The sequence below is a fragment of the Chlamydotis macqueenii genome, chromosome 1 (genome assembly GCF_036417535.1).
Source record: "Chlamydotis macqueenii isolate bChlMac1 chromosome 1, bChlMac1.mat, whole genome shotgun sequence".
In the NCBI taxonomy this organism is placed as follows: Eukaryota; Metazoa; Chordata; class Aves; order Otidiformes; family Otididae; genus Chlamydotis; species Chlamydotis macqueenii.
Window position 1 is genome coordinate 125,415,410 of NC_141556.1, and position 14,705 is coordinate 125,430,114.

Consider the following 14,705-nt stretch of genomic DNA (forward strand, 5'->3'; position numbering starts at 1 on the left):
ACATCTCTCTGGGACCAAAGCCAGCTGAGCAGAGGACATAATGCTGAACCAACGATGTTTCTATCTGAATACAATAACAGGGCAGCAGCCAAATCTGAGCATGCACTTTTTTCTCTTTGTTCACAAACCCAAACTATCAGAAGAAATGGAAACTTCTAACTCATCCTGCATGTAGCAAACATCAGGAAAAAAAAATGCTCTATCTTAATAAATATTCCTAGGAGGAAGGCTTAATATTTAGAATAAGAAAGAAAATCCCTGGCCTTGCTTTACTAGTTGTCTGCTTGTGAGACATTTAATAATTTTGTTTCTCCCTGCAGTGTCTGCTCATTCTAAAACAAATGACTGAACAGTGCTTTACTGCTGACACAGATCACAGTTTGTTGCTAATGGAATGTTAACTGCTTTTTAAGTAACTCTGAATAAACCTGCTGATCCGTAGAAGATTTATTTAAAAAGGAATCCAATTCATCTACTAGCTTTTCCGCTTCCACTGACATGAAACATATTCTTCTGCAGTTTACTTTGCTGCAGTTACTGTAATACTGATAGTGTCAAATTTCCTATGGTAGGATATTTTACATTTTGAGACCATGGTGTGATGACAATGTGGTGAGGTCACAGCAGGTCATAGATACACAGAAGTCTATCCAAAAAGCACTGCTTGGTGGCTAGAGAAATAAAGGGAAAGACATGGGGCAAAGAGAATCTCTGAGGTTTTTTTTTTTTTTCTCTTTATTTCAGGATTTACCTCTTTTCTGCAAAGTATCCATCAGTGGAAAACTTGGTAGCTCACTGCTCATCCCGCCATATGAGTATACAGCAGATGCCACCAAATCAGTCTGGCACAGGACTAAGTGACAAAAGGAAATCAGATCTATAGAGAAGAGTAAGGCAACAACGTAAAATCCTGCCACTTATTAAACGAATAGTGTTGGTGTTCATCACATGAGATCCAATTTACTAATCTGTACAAAAATCAAAGGCTCAATTTCTCTAGTAACAATAACAGGTTTGCAGGGTGTCTTTTCTGTAGCCTACAGGCCTGATATTGTGAATACAAGGTGTGAAGAGTAGCTGTGTCCTGACTCCACACCTCCTCAGCCCTGGTTACTTTATAGAATACTGAAGTGCAAAATGTACATTGCAAACCAATGCAAACTTGCAATCGTCATTCTCAAAAGAAGGCATAAGAAGCAACTTCCTCCACCCACAGTCTTCTCTAAGAGCAGTATCTCAAACAACACGTTTTCATTTTGAAGAAACACGTCTATGAAAAAAAAATTGTGATGACCTGATAAGAAACAGACTTCAAGGTAAGGTGTGAAACTTTCGTATTATTTTATGAGTCTAGCACGCATTTTTCTAGTAGTCTTTAGGTTTAAGTATCATAGAATCATAGACTAGTTTGGGTTGGAAGGGACCTTTGAAGATCATCTAGGTCACCCACCTGCAAGGAGCAGGGACACCTCCAACAAGATCAGGTTGCTCAGAGCCCGATCCAACCTGACCCTGCATGATTCCAGGGATGGAGCATCGGCCACCTCTAAGGGAAACCTGTTCCAGCATTTCACCACCCTCATTGTAAATCTGAATCTACACTTTTTTAGTTTAAGTCCTATCACAACAGGCCCTGCTAAAAAGTTGCTCCCCATCTTTCTTAAAAGTCCCCTTTAAGTGCTGAAAATTCACAATAATGTCTCCCCAGAGCCTTCTCTTCTCCAGGCTGAACAGCCCCAACTCTCTCAACCTGTGTTCACAGGAGAGGTGCTCCAGCCCTCTGATCATTTTTGTGGCCCTCCTCTGGACCTGCTGCAACAGGTCCACGTCCTTCCTGTGCTTAGGGCCCCAGAGGTGGACGCAGTACTCCAAGTGAGGTCTCACCAGAGCAGAGCAGAGAGGCAGAATCACCTCCCTCAGCCTGCTGGTGACACATCTTTTGATGCAGCCCAGGATACGGTTGCCTTTCCCCGGTGTGAGCACACCTCTGGCTCATGTCCAGCTTTTCAGCCACCAGTATCCTCAAGTCTTTCTCTGCAGGGCTGCTTGGAATCCCTTCAACCTCCAGCTTGTATTGATACAGGGGTTTGCCGTGAGCTAGGTGCAGGACCTTGCACTTGGCCTTGTTGACCCTCATGAGGTTCACATAGACCCACTTCTCAAACTTGTCCAGATCTCTCTGGACGGCATCCTGTCCCTCAGGCCATCCTGACACTCAGCTTGGTGTCATCTGCAAACTGGCCAAGGGTGCACTCAATCCCACTATGTCATTGATGAAGATATTAAACACTAGTGGTCCCAATATGGACCCCTGGGGGACACCACTCATCACTCATCTCCATGTGGACATTGAGCTGTTGACCACTACCCTCTGGATGTGACCATCTAACCAATTCCTTATCCACCGAACAGTTCATCCATTAAATCCATGTATCTCCCATCTAGAGATAAGGATGTTGTGGGGGACCATGTCAAAGGCCTTACAGAAGTCCAGATAGGCTACATTCATAGCTCTTCCCTGGTCCACTGATACAGTCACTCAATCATAGAAGGCCACTAGATTGATCAAGCAGGATTTACCCTTGGTGAAGCCAGACTGACTGTCTCAAATCACCTCCCTGTCCTCCATGTGCCTTTATGTAGCTTCTAGGAGGATCTGTTCCACGATCTTCCCACATAAAGAGGTGAGGGTGACAGGTCCATAGTTCCTAGGGTTTTCCTTTCTACCCTTTTTAAAAGTGGGTGCAACGTTTCCCTTTTTCCAGTTGTCAGGAACTTCATTTGACTGCCGTGACTTTTCAAATAGAGAGTGGCTTGGCAACTACATTAGCCAATTCCCTCATAAGTAACATGACCGATACCTGGGATACAGCATTTAGTACATTGGCCACCCTTGTCAACAATCTGAAACACTTTTGACTGCTTAATATCAATGAAGAAAACAAACCCAAAGATACCAGGTCACCAACATGTATTCCCAGTGTATATTCCCAGTAGTAACTCAGCAGTCTTGCATTCCCTCTGGCATGAACTCTTGCAATCAAATGTAAAACCTTTAATTTTAAAATGCTTTTCTGAGCCAGGTAGCTACTTGGTTAGCATTAATTGGTACTTGCATTTCATTTATCATTGTCTTATTTCTACCCTAGTGTTTGCTATCTTAAAAAAACAAACAAACAAACAAACAAACAAAAAAACCCCACAAAAACAAAACCAACAAAAAATACCACAACAGAAAACTCAACTCAAAAAAGGGCTGCCTTGCCCAGGTCTGAATCTTACTGTGCTCAGCTACTGGCTTTTCATTGTTATGAAACAGTTCTTAGTGAATCTGAATCTAAATTACATAGAAGAGATATCACAAAGGGGCAACACAGACAAGCAAGTACACAGCTATGAAATTTAATCTTCATGGTAAAGAATTTATGCTATATAGAAATTATTTCTAAGGAAACTTCTTTTCCCTTAGAGAATAGTATCTAAACACAGTGGCTGTGATCGTTGCCCTATCAGGGATTAATTGCTAGATGACATGGTGTTACTGTACTGAGACACAAATAGGCTGCATAAACTTTAGATTAGCTCATTAAAAAAATTATTAGTTGAGGGTGCAAGATCTGTATTTGGTCATTTGCAGGTCACAGAAGTCAGACTCTTTGAGTTCAGTGGCAGAAGGTGTCTGGAATTACAATACCCATCTGTGCTCCTACCTTGGACCATAAAAGACAAGAGGCTGCAATGAAGCTGCCTGGAGGTTCCCTCCTTCTCACTCCCTCCTTGTGCTGTGATGCTACAACTGCCAAGATAAGTAGCAGTATTTAAGCCAGAGCTGTGCTGCTGTAAATAAAAGGGAACAGCTGGGTGATATTGCCACTGGGGGTCCCGTGGCTTTAAATGTAATCAATCTGTGGTCAGATATAATCCTTATCTTAACTTTCAGAGTATGCTGCAAATTATCTCTGCACCCCTTTTCCAGGTTTGTATTAACAGGAATAAATCACAAAGAGGAAATCTACATTTATGTTACTGATGATAGGTGATAGCGAATTGTAACGTTGCTCTTGGGAGACTTTACCTATCATCTAGTGCATCTAGAATGATGGTTGGCTGCAGCTCCTATCGCTTCTCAAAATGTAAAAAGAAAAAAGAAAGAACTTGGTTATTAACAAAGAGGATTAATGATGGAATCAGCTAGATAGATTATCAGTGTCTGAATTAATGAATTAAAAGCAGCATGAAGAGGGAAAAAAAATGAATGTAGAGGGCTCACTGTAATTATTTGGGAAGAGAAAGCTTGTAAGGGAGGAATAGCTCCACTGTAAAGAAAGTAGGACAAGAGAGGTGGCATAGAAAACTGGCAAGGTTATGGAGGATTATTTAAACTAGAAATAGGAGGAAAAAATCAGCAGGTGTTAAGGAACACTTGGGCCAGTCACAGACATCTGCCAGGACTGTCAACACTATGACAGTGTCTTTATCACAATGTAAAAAGTAAGAGAAATTATGGGAAAACTGGGGGAAGGAACAGTGCAGATCCCAGTGGTGGATCAAGGAAAATCAGCAAAAGAAATTGTCCAACAGAAACAAATAAATACCAAACACAGTTCAAATCTCTTCTAGAAAGAAGCAAAATATAAAACATATTGCCAAGGAACAGCACCTTGAGAGAAGGACTACTGTAGTTCTGGCTGTAAAGTAGAGAAGACAGAATAGCCCTTAACCGCAGTGTGATATTGTGGCAGTCGCACAGTTCCATAAAAATAGATTGAGAGAGTGGAGGGGGGGAAGCCAGTAAGGAGAGTCTGCAACGATGCGGGTGCAAGAATGGATGGTTCCCAAGAATGAAAGCACATTAGCAGCAGCATAACATTACCAGCTACCAGCTCAAAAGAAACAATGCTGCATTCCTAATGTTGAAGAGGAGCAATTAAAAGAACAAATACTCCTCCCCCTTAAAACAAACAGACCTATATCTGATAAGTAATGTCACTTGATGGACAAAAGACAGTCAGATGGTTAAGAAGAACTCAGTTCCCCAACACAATTTCACAGGGTTTACTTTCCAGGAAGTATACAAGGTAATTAAAGCCTGTATCAGGACAAATTTAGCAAGGCTGTATCTTGACACATTGTATAACCATGCCTAGGAAAAGTAGTTCAAGAGCATTCAAGGGAGTCGTTCAAGAGAGTACTATTTTTAACTTAGTGTGAAGGTGAGTTGGTGTGTCAGGTCATGCAACCACAGCTTTGGGCTGGAAGAATACAAGCAAGTGCGGATGTGATGGGATGAAGAATGGTTTGGCTTTGCCTGGGCAAAACAACTGAGATTGTAAATTTGGGAGTCTAGCAGCAGTTGCAATCCAAAAAATAACACCAAAACATCTGGCATTGACTACATCTCTTCCAGTTAATAACTCTATCAACTAATTAAAGTGCCTAGTGGAGATGACCATCAGCTGTGGGTGTCAGAGGGGTCAGCATGCCTAGAATAATCCTGCAGCACTTTCTGTTTGAGGGTGTGCAGATAACAGGCACAATTTCGCACTAGAAAAAAGAAACAAAAACCACCCTGGACTTTGTCAGAATTCAGTACCCCAGATTTCTGTAGGATTTAATGAGTGATTCATTTCTCACTGTCATGTAAGAATAAATACTACCATATCCTCATATAATTCAATTATAAAATAAATTGTCCTGAATTTCAGATAGAAAACTATAGATGCTAAGACTATAGAGGTACCCTTTGTAACTTTGCCTGAATTTACTCACATCTACGAACAAGCACTTAATACTTTTGTCTGTTAACTCCGAAGTAATGGCCTAATGTAATATTTACTAACACATCTGTTCTCATTAGAAGGTTGAAGAAGATGCCAAAGAACTGCTTCAGCTTACTGGAAAAGTGATAACTACATTATGTTTGTTGGCAAAACACCTTTGGTGACACAGCCAATTGTGTTTTAAGAATGGTCCTGAGTTTCCATGTATAAAAACACAATGAGGCAACCCAGGCTGTTATCAAGCAATTTGCCAGGTGTGCAAGCTGTGCTGCAGCTGCTAACCTCAAACAACTGACCAGGACCTGACTGCAAATGGGAAAATGGGTTCCCATGGGACCCTTCAAAACTAGAGGTCAAGAGAGAAGAGGAAAAAAACATTATCCTTCATTTATGAAGTAACTGTAAAAAAGCTTTTACTTATTATATGCAATTTTACCATTACTCTGGGCTAAGAGTTGCTTGCACTAACAGCACATCTGTCTGAGAAAAGCCCTTGTAAATCATGGACAAGCTGCATGAGCCAGGCTCAGTGGAAAGCAAGACATGGCCTAAGCAGGTACAAGAGTTTCATTGGCAGGACAATATGGAGTGAGTTCTTCGGGATGGAGGTCCTGGCTAAAGCAGGGCATGAGGATCTGAGATACTGTCTCTGATTGTCTTCAAATAAATTTAGTTTCATTTCACAGGTGCCTCTCTTCATTATCATAAAAAAAACCAAACCAAACCAAAACAAAACAAAACAAAAAACCAAAACTGCAAGTCCCTGTATTTTGGTTTTCTGCCTAGATGTGACAGAGATAAATGGGTTTAGAGCTGGAGGCTCTCCCACTTCAAACTCTACTAAGTGGCAACTAAAAGAGAAGTAGAGGAAGAACTGATGTAGGGATCCCTTTAAGCGGCAAGACAGACTTGTAGGAAGTTGGTAAAAATGGCATAGTTCCCATGACTTGACACTATGTCTGACTTAAGGCTTTAGACTTGTTTATTGCCTGCAGATTTAGAGAGTCCTTGGGAGCCCAGGCTCATTCTTGTTCTTTCCTCCAAACAGTGGCTTGACAGCAACAGGCTGCAATTAGGCTCTGGAGGATTCAACCTGTAACCACTGCCCAGAAAGATTAATAGCCAATGAATTATAGCCTTATGGACAAGAAAAGTATTTTTTGTGATTGAATTCCTGTGGACATTTGTGACAGCAAGCAGCCACCAAGACTTTGTCACTGCTTTGCACCATGCAGCTGTATTTCAGTGGCAGATGGGCCTCTCTGCACTGGTAATTTAACAACAGCTGAGGCCCTGGTCTTTTTGGCATGTCTTTGCATGAGTCTTTGTGCGGGGTTGAATAAGGAGGCTGTGGTTTTCAAAGTTGAAGAGAAAGAAGTCCAAATCTTGAGGACTGAAGTGCACCCAAAGTTCCTAGGCCACCAATTTAAGCTAGCCACACAGATTTTAATAGCAGAGTAACCACTTCATACTTCCCGTTGACACAACAGGCCGTGGTACAGTTAAGAGTTCACTAGCTGCATTGGTGATGAAAGTTTTCATACATGACAAGTGTATCATAAGTATAACTGAGTGTCTGGAACCATCCCCTTCCCAGGGAAGCCACAGGGAGTCATCTCTAAACTCTGAGTACGGCATCTTATCTTTGCATTTGGTACTTCTTGCAGTTAAAAAGAAACAGAAATACCTCAAATTTCTCAGTTTTCAAATAGCTCCTCCATAAGGACAAGTAAGAGACATGAAGAACTCTTTTTTTTTTTGAGATCGTTGCAACGAGTGAATAAAATGGTGATTTATTTTAAATCACTGAAATATTTAACACTAGTTAAATATTTCTCTAGTTTATGTACACAGCCCATGAGACAGCCAGAGCATATGAATGTAGTGAGCTCCCCATTCAGTGCTGTGAGGTTTGCCAGGTTTGGAGCTCAACATTTTGGGGTAATTTGCACACTGATTGCCATCTGCTGCAGGACATCACTCTACCAAGTGTGGCTATCCAGAAGATACCCCATCAGTAGATCAGCTGTCCCACAAAGACAGCTGGGCAGAGGCCAGAAGGGCAGAGACAGCTTTTGGTAACTCACTCTGACAGCCAGCCTAGGGCAAGTCTTCCCCACCTCTGAGCTGGATCACTAAATAGCAAAGGCAGGCCCAACCAAACAGATGGCCATTTGGCCCAGCTCTTAAATAGCCATGGAAAAAACCACAAGGAGGAGGAGGAGTGAAAACTGCCTTAATCTCTGGACTAGAGAAGTGCACTCCTCTGCTCTGTGTACGGTTTTTGAAGGAGGTGTAAAGAGATCGCACCACCACGCTAGCCTCTTGCTTGGCCTCAGTGCCTCAGGCTCTGTTTTAGACGAGATGGATTTTGTTATTACAGCTAAGCTCTAAAAAGCTGTCCATCTTCACAGGCTAGCCACATCTCCTGGCTGCCAGAAGAGATGCCCCTGGGGGCAGGGCAGAGCTTGTGGCACCAGGAGAGCTGTGACAGCCCAGGAACACAGCCATGTGCACGTAGCTAAATATGACCTACCCGTAGGCTGAGGCGTGATGCTGGGGGGACACTGCTGGTTTGCTTCTGAGCCTGATCCTCAGCACTCATGCAGGACATACAGTAGCGTTAGGATAGCTTGGTTTCTTGGTGCATACCCAAATATGCACTGTCAAGCCCAGCCACAGCTACATGACTGGGGCCTCTTTTCTGAGAGCCCTCTCTCCCTCCAGGCAGTAGGTGGGGGATTTCAATGCCCACCTCTGATTTTTGGATGTTGCGTGAGGGGGACACCCATGTTCACTTCTGAACCCAGTCCTTGGTGCCAGGGTAGGGGCCAAACCTGCCCCTGCAGGAGCTGCTGCAGAAGTTAGATGCAACGGTGCTGGTCCAGGCTGACACTGCTCCGAGGAGGCATGGATGGACCGGGGGTTCTGAGAAGCTGGTGTGGAGCCAGCATGAGCCGAACTGCAGTGTCGTTAATTAGCGAGCAAGGACGTTGCTGAGCCACAGAGCTGGTGCATGTGCAGGGCTGCAGGCTTAAAGAGTAACTTGCCCACTCCGACCTTGCATCCCTGCTCTTAAATTACAAGGTTTAGCTCAATAGCAACTGCAGTTGTACTTTTTTTCTCTGAAGAAGCACAGACTGACTTCTTCACCTCAGGCAGTTCAGGGACAGAAGGTGAAAGTGAAAAACTACAGACAAAATGTCATTAAAATATGAAATAGGTAGTCCTGGCATTTTTATAGCACTCTTTATCCAAGAATGTGTGCAGCACAATTAAGATCACTGGTTCAAACACCCTGTATTACAGCAGTCACAACTGGAGTCAATCACAGATGACATCCTGTTTAGTCATACCATGGTTTGTCTGCCGAGGCTATCTACTTTACTGAAGGCTGGTTTGAGCCACCTTTCAAAATACTTATGTAATTCTTACTGTGTAAATAAATGGCTTGAGACTTTCATTGCAATACCCTTCACTAGCACTGGCATTCATTAAAGAACAAAAAAAACAGGCAGACCTCAGTCCTTGGCCCATCAACAGGTTGAGCAGACCATTCATCAGAGATGCCTGTGCACTGCAGTCATTACCAAATGAGCAAAAGCATTTACAGAAAAATCCATGACACCCAGCCCTCTGGCACAAACAGTACTGTAATGGGTTTAGCACCTACCTTGCTGCACCTCCTATTTTAGAAGTGACTTGTTTCAATTACCGGAGCCGGGAAGTGGTGGGTGACATAACTGCTCCTTGAGGTAGACATGCTGTACTCCAGAGGGCACTTCAGAAAGCTTCTGCAAATGTCCCTTGTATGGAAGTGCGTAAAATAGCTGCTCATTGATAAAAGGGCCTCATTCACACAAATACTCAATGTGAAGTTGTCATGAAGTGTGACTTGAAGTCGGTTCTACAGAATTGTATCTGGCTGTAGAAAACTAGCCCCAAGCCTGCTCCTCCTTTGAGAGCCACACAGCTCACAGTGAGACAGCTTTTCGGCAGCTGCCTCCCCTTCCCCACGCAGCATCCCTGGCTTGGATCCCCCCTAACCTGATGCTGTTTTCTCACTCATATCCAACACTGGCAGATTATTTGACAGCCTGCTGCTATTTTTGCCTTGTAGTTTCTTTACTCAGCTGTCTCGATCAGCTGCTGCTTTGTTTTTCCTTTCCCTCTGCCTGCAAAACAGCAGGCTGGAGGCTCTCAAGTCTTGCTTCTGTTCCCACTCTCCTTGAAGGCTTCTCTGTAAGGCTCCCATTAAAGTCAGCCTCTTCTTTCTCCATCTCAAACCTTCAATTACCAAGGCATGACACATTTGTCTTCTCATACCTGTCTCTTCCAGCCTGATTGTGATAGAAAATGTCAGTTTCTAATGGTTTCTCATGCCCCAAGCAAAGACAGAGAGGCGAGAAAACCTTCATTTCTCAAGACACAGGCTAAGAACCTTAAATAAGGCGAGGGAATAAAATGATTCAGCAGTTACAGGAGGTCTCAGTAACAGATGGCAGAGTAGACAAGCTTGCTTGTATTTGCTTGCACAGTGAGGCCTTTTGTGACAGTCTTCTGGAGGGGCTGCTTCACGTGAGCAGCAATTTTACTGGCTGGCAGGACAACGTGGCGATGAGAGCAGGTCCTTTATTTATAGATCTTTACAACACTCACAGCTGCCTGTGAGTGGTTTTCACACTTCTAAATTACATTTCAAGTAGATAAATATGTTTTTGCTGAAAATTTTTCATGTCAAGAAAAACTAATTTAGTTGTTCCTGTAGTGCTCTATGATATTTAATTGCTAATGGCTTGTTTCTCAGAGCACCCTTAAAATTAAGCTATTTCAAAAAAGAATACTCCTCTGCAGATACTTAGTTTAAAGAATGACTTCTTATCCTCCATCAGACAAGCCAGTAATAGAACTTAGAAGTCAGTGACCTCTACCATTTTTTCATATTATTTAAAGAAAGAAAAGAAAACAGAACATGATTTTGCACAGGCTCTAGGCAACAACAAAAGAAGCTACTGGATGTTGAACAATAACACACAAGTTGTGTGACTCAGAGTAAGGTGTAGGGTTAGAGGTTTTCTTGTAAGGCTGTGACTGCTAGATTACCATAGATCCCAACTATAAGATATCACTTAGATTAGTAAGCAGGAACAGAATACTTCAATACCTCTTAAAATACTGGGTTTTCTTCAGATGCACAGTTGATGCTGTGTCTGACCCAAAGATCCTCCCTCTGAGGGAAACAAGGTACTGGCAGGTATCGCTGCCAGACCACTGCTGCCATGTCACTGTCCTTCTGCTCTGTGCAAACACCATGACCCTTAATTCTCCCAGCGCAGTGGAGTACACAAGGTGACCTTGAGTGTGTAAAACTCATTATAGACTTTTATTGGAAATCTCATCCTCCATCAGTTCTTAAAAATGAAAGATGCTTTAATAAATGATATGTCAACCACAGGATAATACTCCAAGCTTTCCCTGCCACGTACCATTGCCACGTCATAGGCATACCCATAGGTTTAACACTTCCAACCTAAAACCAGCCAGGTCTGTTTTCTTCTAACCTGGGATGCTAAAGATTGTTTCTGTCACACTGTGGGTTGTCTGTCTGGTGTTATAGTCTTGTGAAATGGCTGAGAAGTGGCTCTCATGGCACACTGCTCTGCTAAGCGGGATTCCTCTTGACCCATGTTACAGAAAGGTGTTCAGATCAAATAAATACCCGGGGGCTTGAGTCTCTATGGCTCCACGTGGCAGAGGTCTAATTTTCCTGCCTTGTTCTAATGATAATTTTTTACCATATGATCTATGCTAGCAGAATTTTTAAAAACAGGTATGAACAGGTATGTCTGTATTTATAATTCCTATTTAAAATGCTACAAGGTTTTCTTCTAGGCAAATGCAATGGCATGTTTTCTAACTTTTACAGTTTTACTACTTTATAAACAAGTATTTTTAAGATTGTCTGAAGGACTTACTGTTCAGTGAGCTGTGAATGCAAAAAACATCAATTTGAAATGCTTGGCCACTTTTAAAATTACCCTGTCCTTGGAGGCAAAGAAAAAACAAAACTAAATCTGAAGATAATAGTAGGAAGATCATAAAGCCTTGTTTTATCAGTCATCTGATGTATGCTTTTAGGGAGAGGTGTTCATTGAAATACCTTGATTATAAAAACCTAACTTTGAGGTCATGTTGACTTAGTCAACAAAATTGAGGACAGACTCTATATCTGTGTAGGAAACAGAAGCAGAACAAATTCAGTGTGTATGGAAAAGTGACAGATGCCTGTTTTAGAAGGCAGAGGAATTAGACCATGGTTTAGGTTTTAGGGGTAAGACAAAAAGGATGTAATCCTTGCCACACTCTGTCTTGACTCAGCCCTACATCCCACTCAATGTGAGATTTTGATGACATTTCAAGATACTGAAAGGCATCATTTTAGTCACGAACAGACTTCTAGCTTTCCAACTCCCCTTGAAATGAGCAGTGCACCAGTGTGAATGTCTTGGAGGAGTACGTAGGACTCGCAGGCAGAACTTTGAGCAAGCCATCTAAACACTTGGATCAGTTTACATATACAAGAATGTTATAACCTTCTCTCAGGCCTTTCCCTAGGAATAAAATAGCTTAACGGGGTGCTGTTCAGTTTCCAGACACTCACTTCTGTGTGCACAGACCAAACATGGAACATTTGTCTACCAAAAGGAGACTGTGCTGAAAATTATGAGTCTGTGAAAACAGGGAGCTGCAATGCATAGTGATTTGCAGCCTTAACTACAGCAGTTGCAATGGATGACAGATGTAATGATTAAGAAATACAGCTCAACAGAAATTACTGCATTTTCCAGGAGTGACACGAGACATAAAGCTGATGAATAATCCTCTAGGAATCTACTGCCTGTAGTGTTTTATTGCTATTATGAAACACTATTATTCAATAAAAGAAAAAGGCAAGGATATTCGTTTACAAGGCAGCTTATTGATACAACTTACATTGCTAATAGTCAACCCAAAAGTCTCTGTGGTCAAAATAATCTGAATTAGCCTTTATAATTAGTCATTTACCATTGCTATCTCTAACCTAGATGCCGCTAGTTTAACCAGAATAACTCTTCTATTAAAAAGCTTCCAACAAAGCAACAAAGACTCACAGAGTCAACTGAAGAATTTACAACAAGCAGAGACATTTTTTTTTTCACAACACACAAATTGTTCATATTAGTGCATGAAGTCAAAACTGCAAAACTAATCAAATGAAGAATGTTTGCATAATCATTAAAAAAAAAAAAAAATCTATATTTGAACAGCCACCAGAGGCTGCTAGAGACTGAACCTTGTACCCATTGCCCTCCCCATTATTACAAGCTTGTTGGTCTCCTTTGCAGTGTTACTTGTCTTCAACAGCCAAAAGATCTATAGTGCCTGTTTTTCCTGTGTGATAGCTAGGTTCATAGCTAGCTAACCATACTTTTCTGTAATAATCCTTAAGCAGCCTTTCCCAGAACAAGAATGCGAAATGTGGATTAAATTCTGTTTTGAACTATGCCAGGTAAAACTTGGCTATTCTAAATCTATGCAACTGAGAAGGCACTGAAGTGCTTTGGCCATAGTATAATTTTTTTAAGCATATGTAAAAAGCATGCAGGATATTTTACCAAGGAGATAATATTTCTACCCTAAAGACCTTACTGTTTCGAAAGGTCTAAAAAGACACAGGTACCTTGACTACAGGATGGAGTACTCATTTCTTAAAGGTGTACAGTTATGTTAGAAAATAAAATTTAACATATTACTAAATACAGTCTCCAGTCCTCTGCTCTAACCCTGAAAGCCTCTGGCATTTGAGGCTGTGGAACTGCTAATACTTTTGTGGCTAGAAAGGAGATTGGGGATTGTGGCTATACCAGGGTGGACATTTTTTTCCTCCCTCTCTCTGTACTCCTTCACACTCCCTAAATCCTGTATGCAAATAGATGGAGCAGTCCTCTTTTCTCAGTCAAACCACTCACACATCATATAAGAAGATCTGAGACCTTGGTCTGTCTGGACAGCAGGACAGCCAAGGCTACCTCAGCCTCACTAAACTTTTCTTGGTTGGGGCAAAGTTTTGGTGTAGCATTAGGATTACAAACAAAATTCATTTGGGGAATGCATGCAAACAGTAGACAGCCTCCAGGTTTTTGTCACGATGTAGAAAGGGCAATAAAGAGTGGTCTGAATGGGGAATTCTCATAAGTTTAGAGCTTAGATTTGTATTTACGGTGTGGAGAAGTGCTGGTTTCTGAGAGTTATCACTCTGAGTCTTATGCTATCAACTTTTGCGTATCTACGAAGTTACATAGCTGCTAGATTTTAAGCTTCTGGCAACCATTTAAACTTTTTCTTCTTTTATATATGGGTAGATATATACAATCATACTTCAGAGCTTTGTTTTTAATGATACTTTAGAGCTTTCTTCTAAGCTCCAGAATAGTTTATGCATATGTGTTACATTAAAATAATATAACTAAATAACAGCAGATTCATTGAAGGTGGCATAGTCTAGGCTAGGTTATTAGCATAGCTTTAAAGTTCTTTACTGTTGCTGCAAATGTCACTGTTTTCTTCTAAACAGGTTTTTTTTTCCCAGATCAATGCAGAATTTCTTAATTTTATTTTAAACAAACAGTGGCAGCACTTCCCGTTAGTCTAAACAATAAATGACAACAACAACAATAAAGCATCATCTGGCAGAATGGGATACAGGTTATGTTCATATACCACCAATGACTGTGCATTAGCATAAAATAGTCTACCTTCCTGTTTCAGTTCATAAAAGCTAAAAAAGCCTAAGTCTACCAATGGGATTTTTATTAGCTTGGCTATTGAAGTCAGAAAGCAGTAAGTGCTGTTTATCTTAAGAATGGAAGAACCCGAAGAACTTGA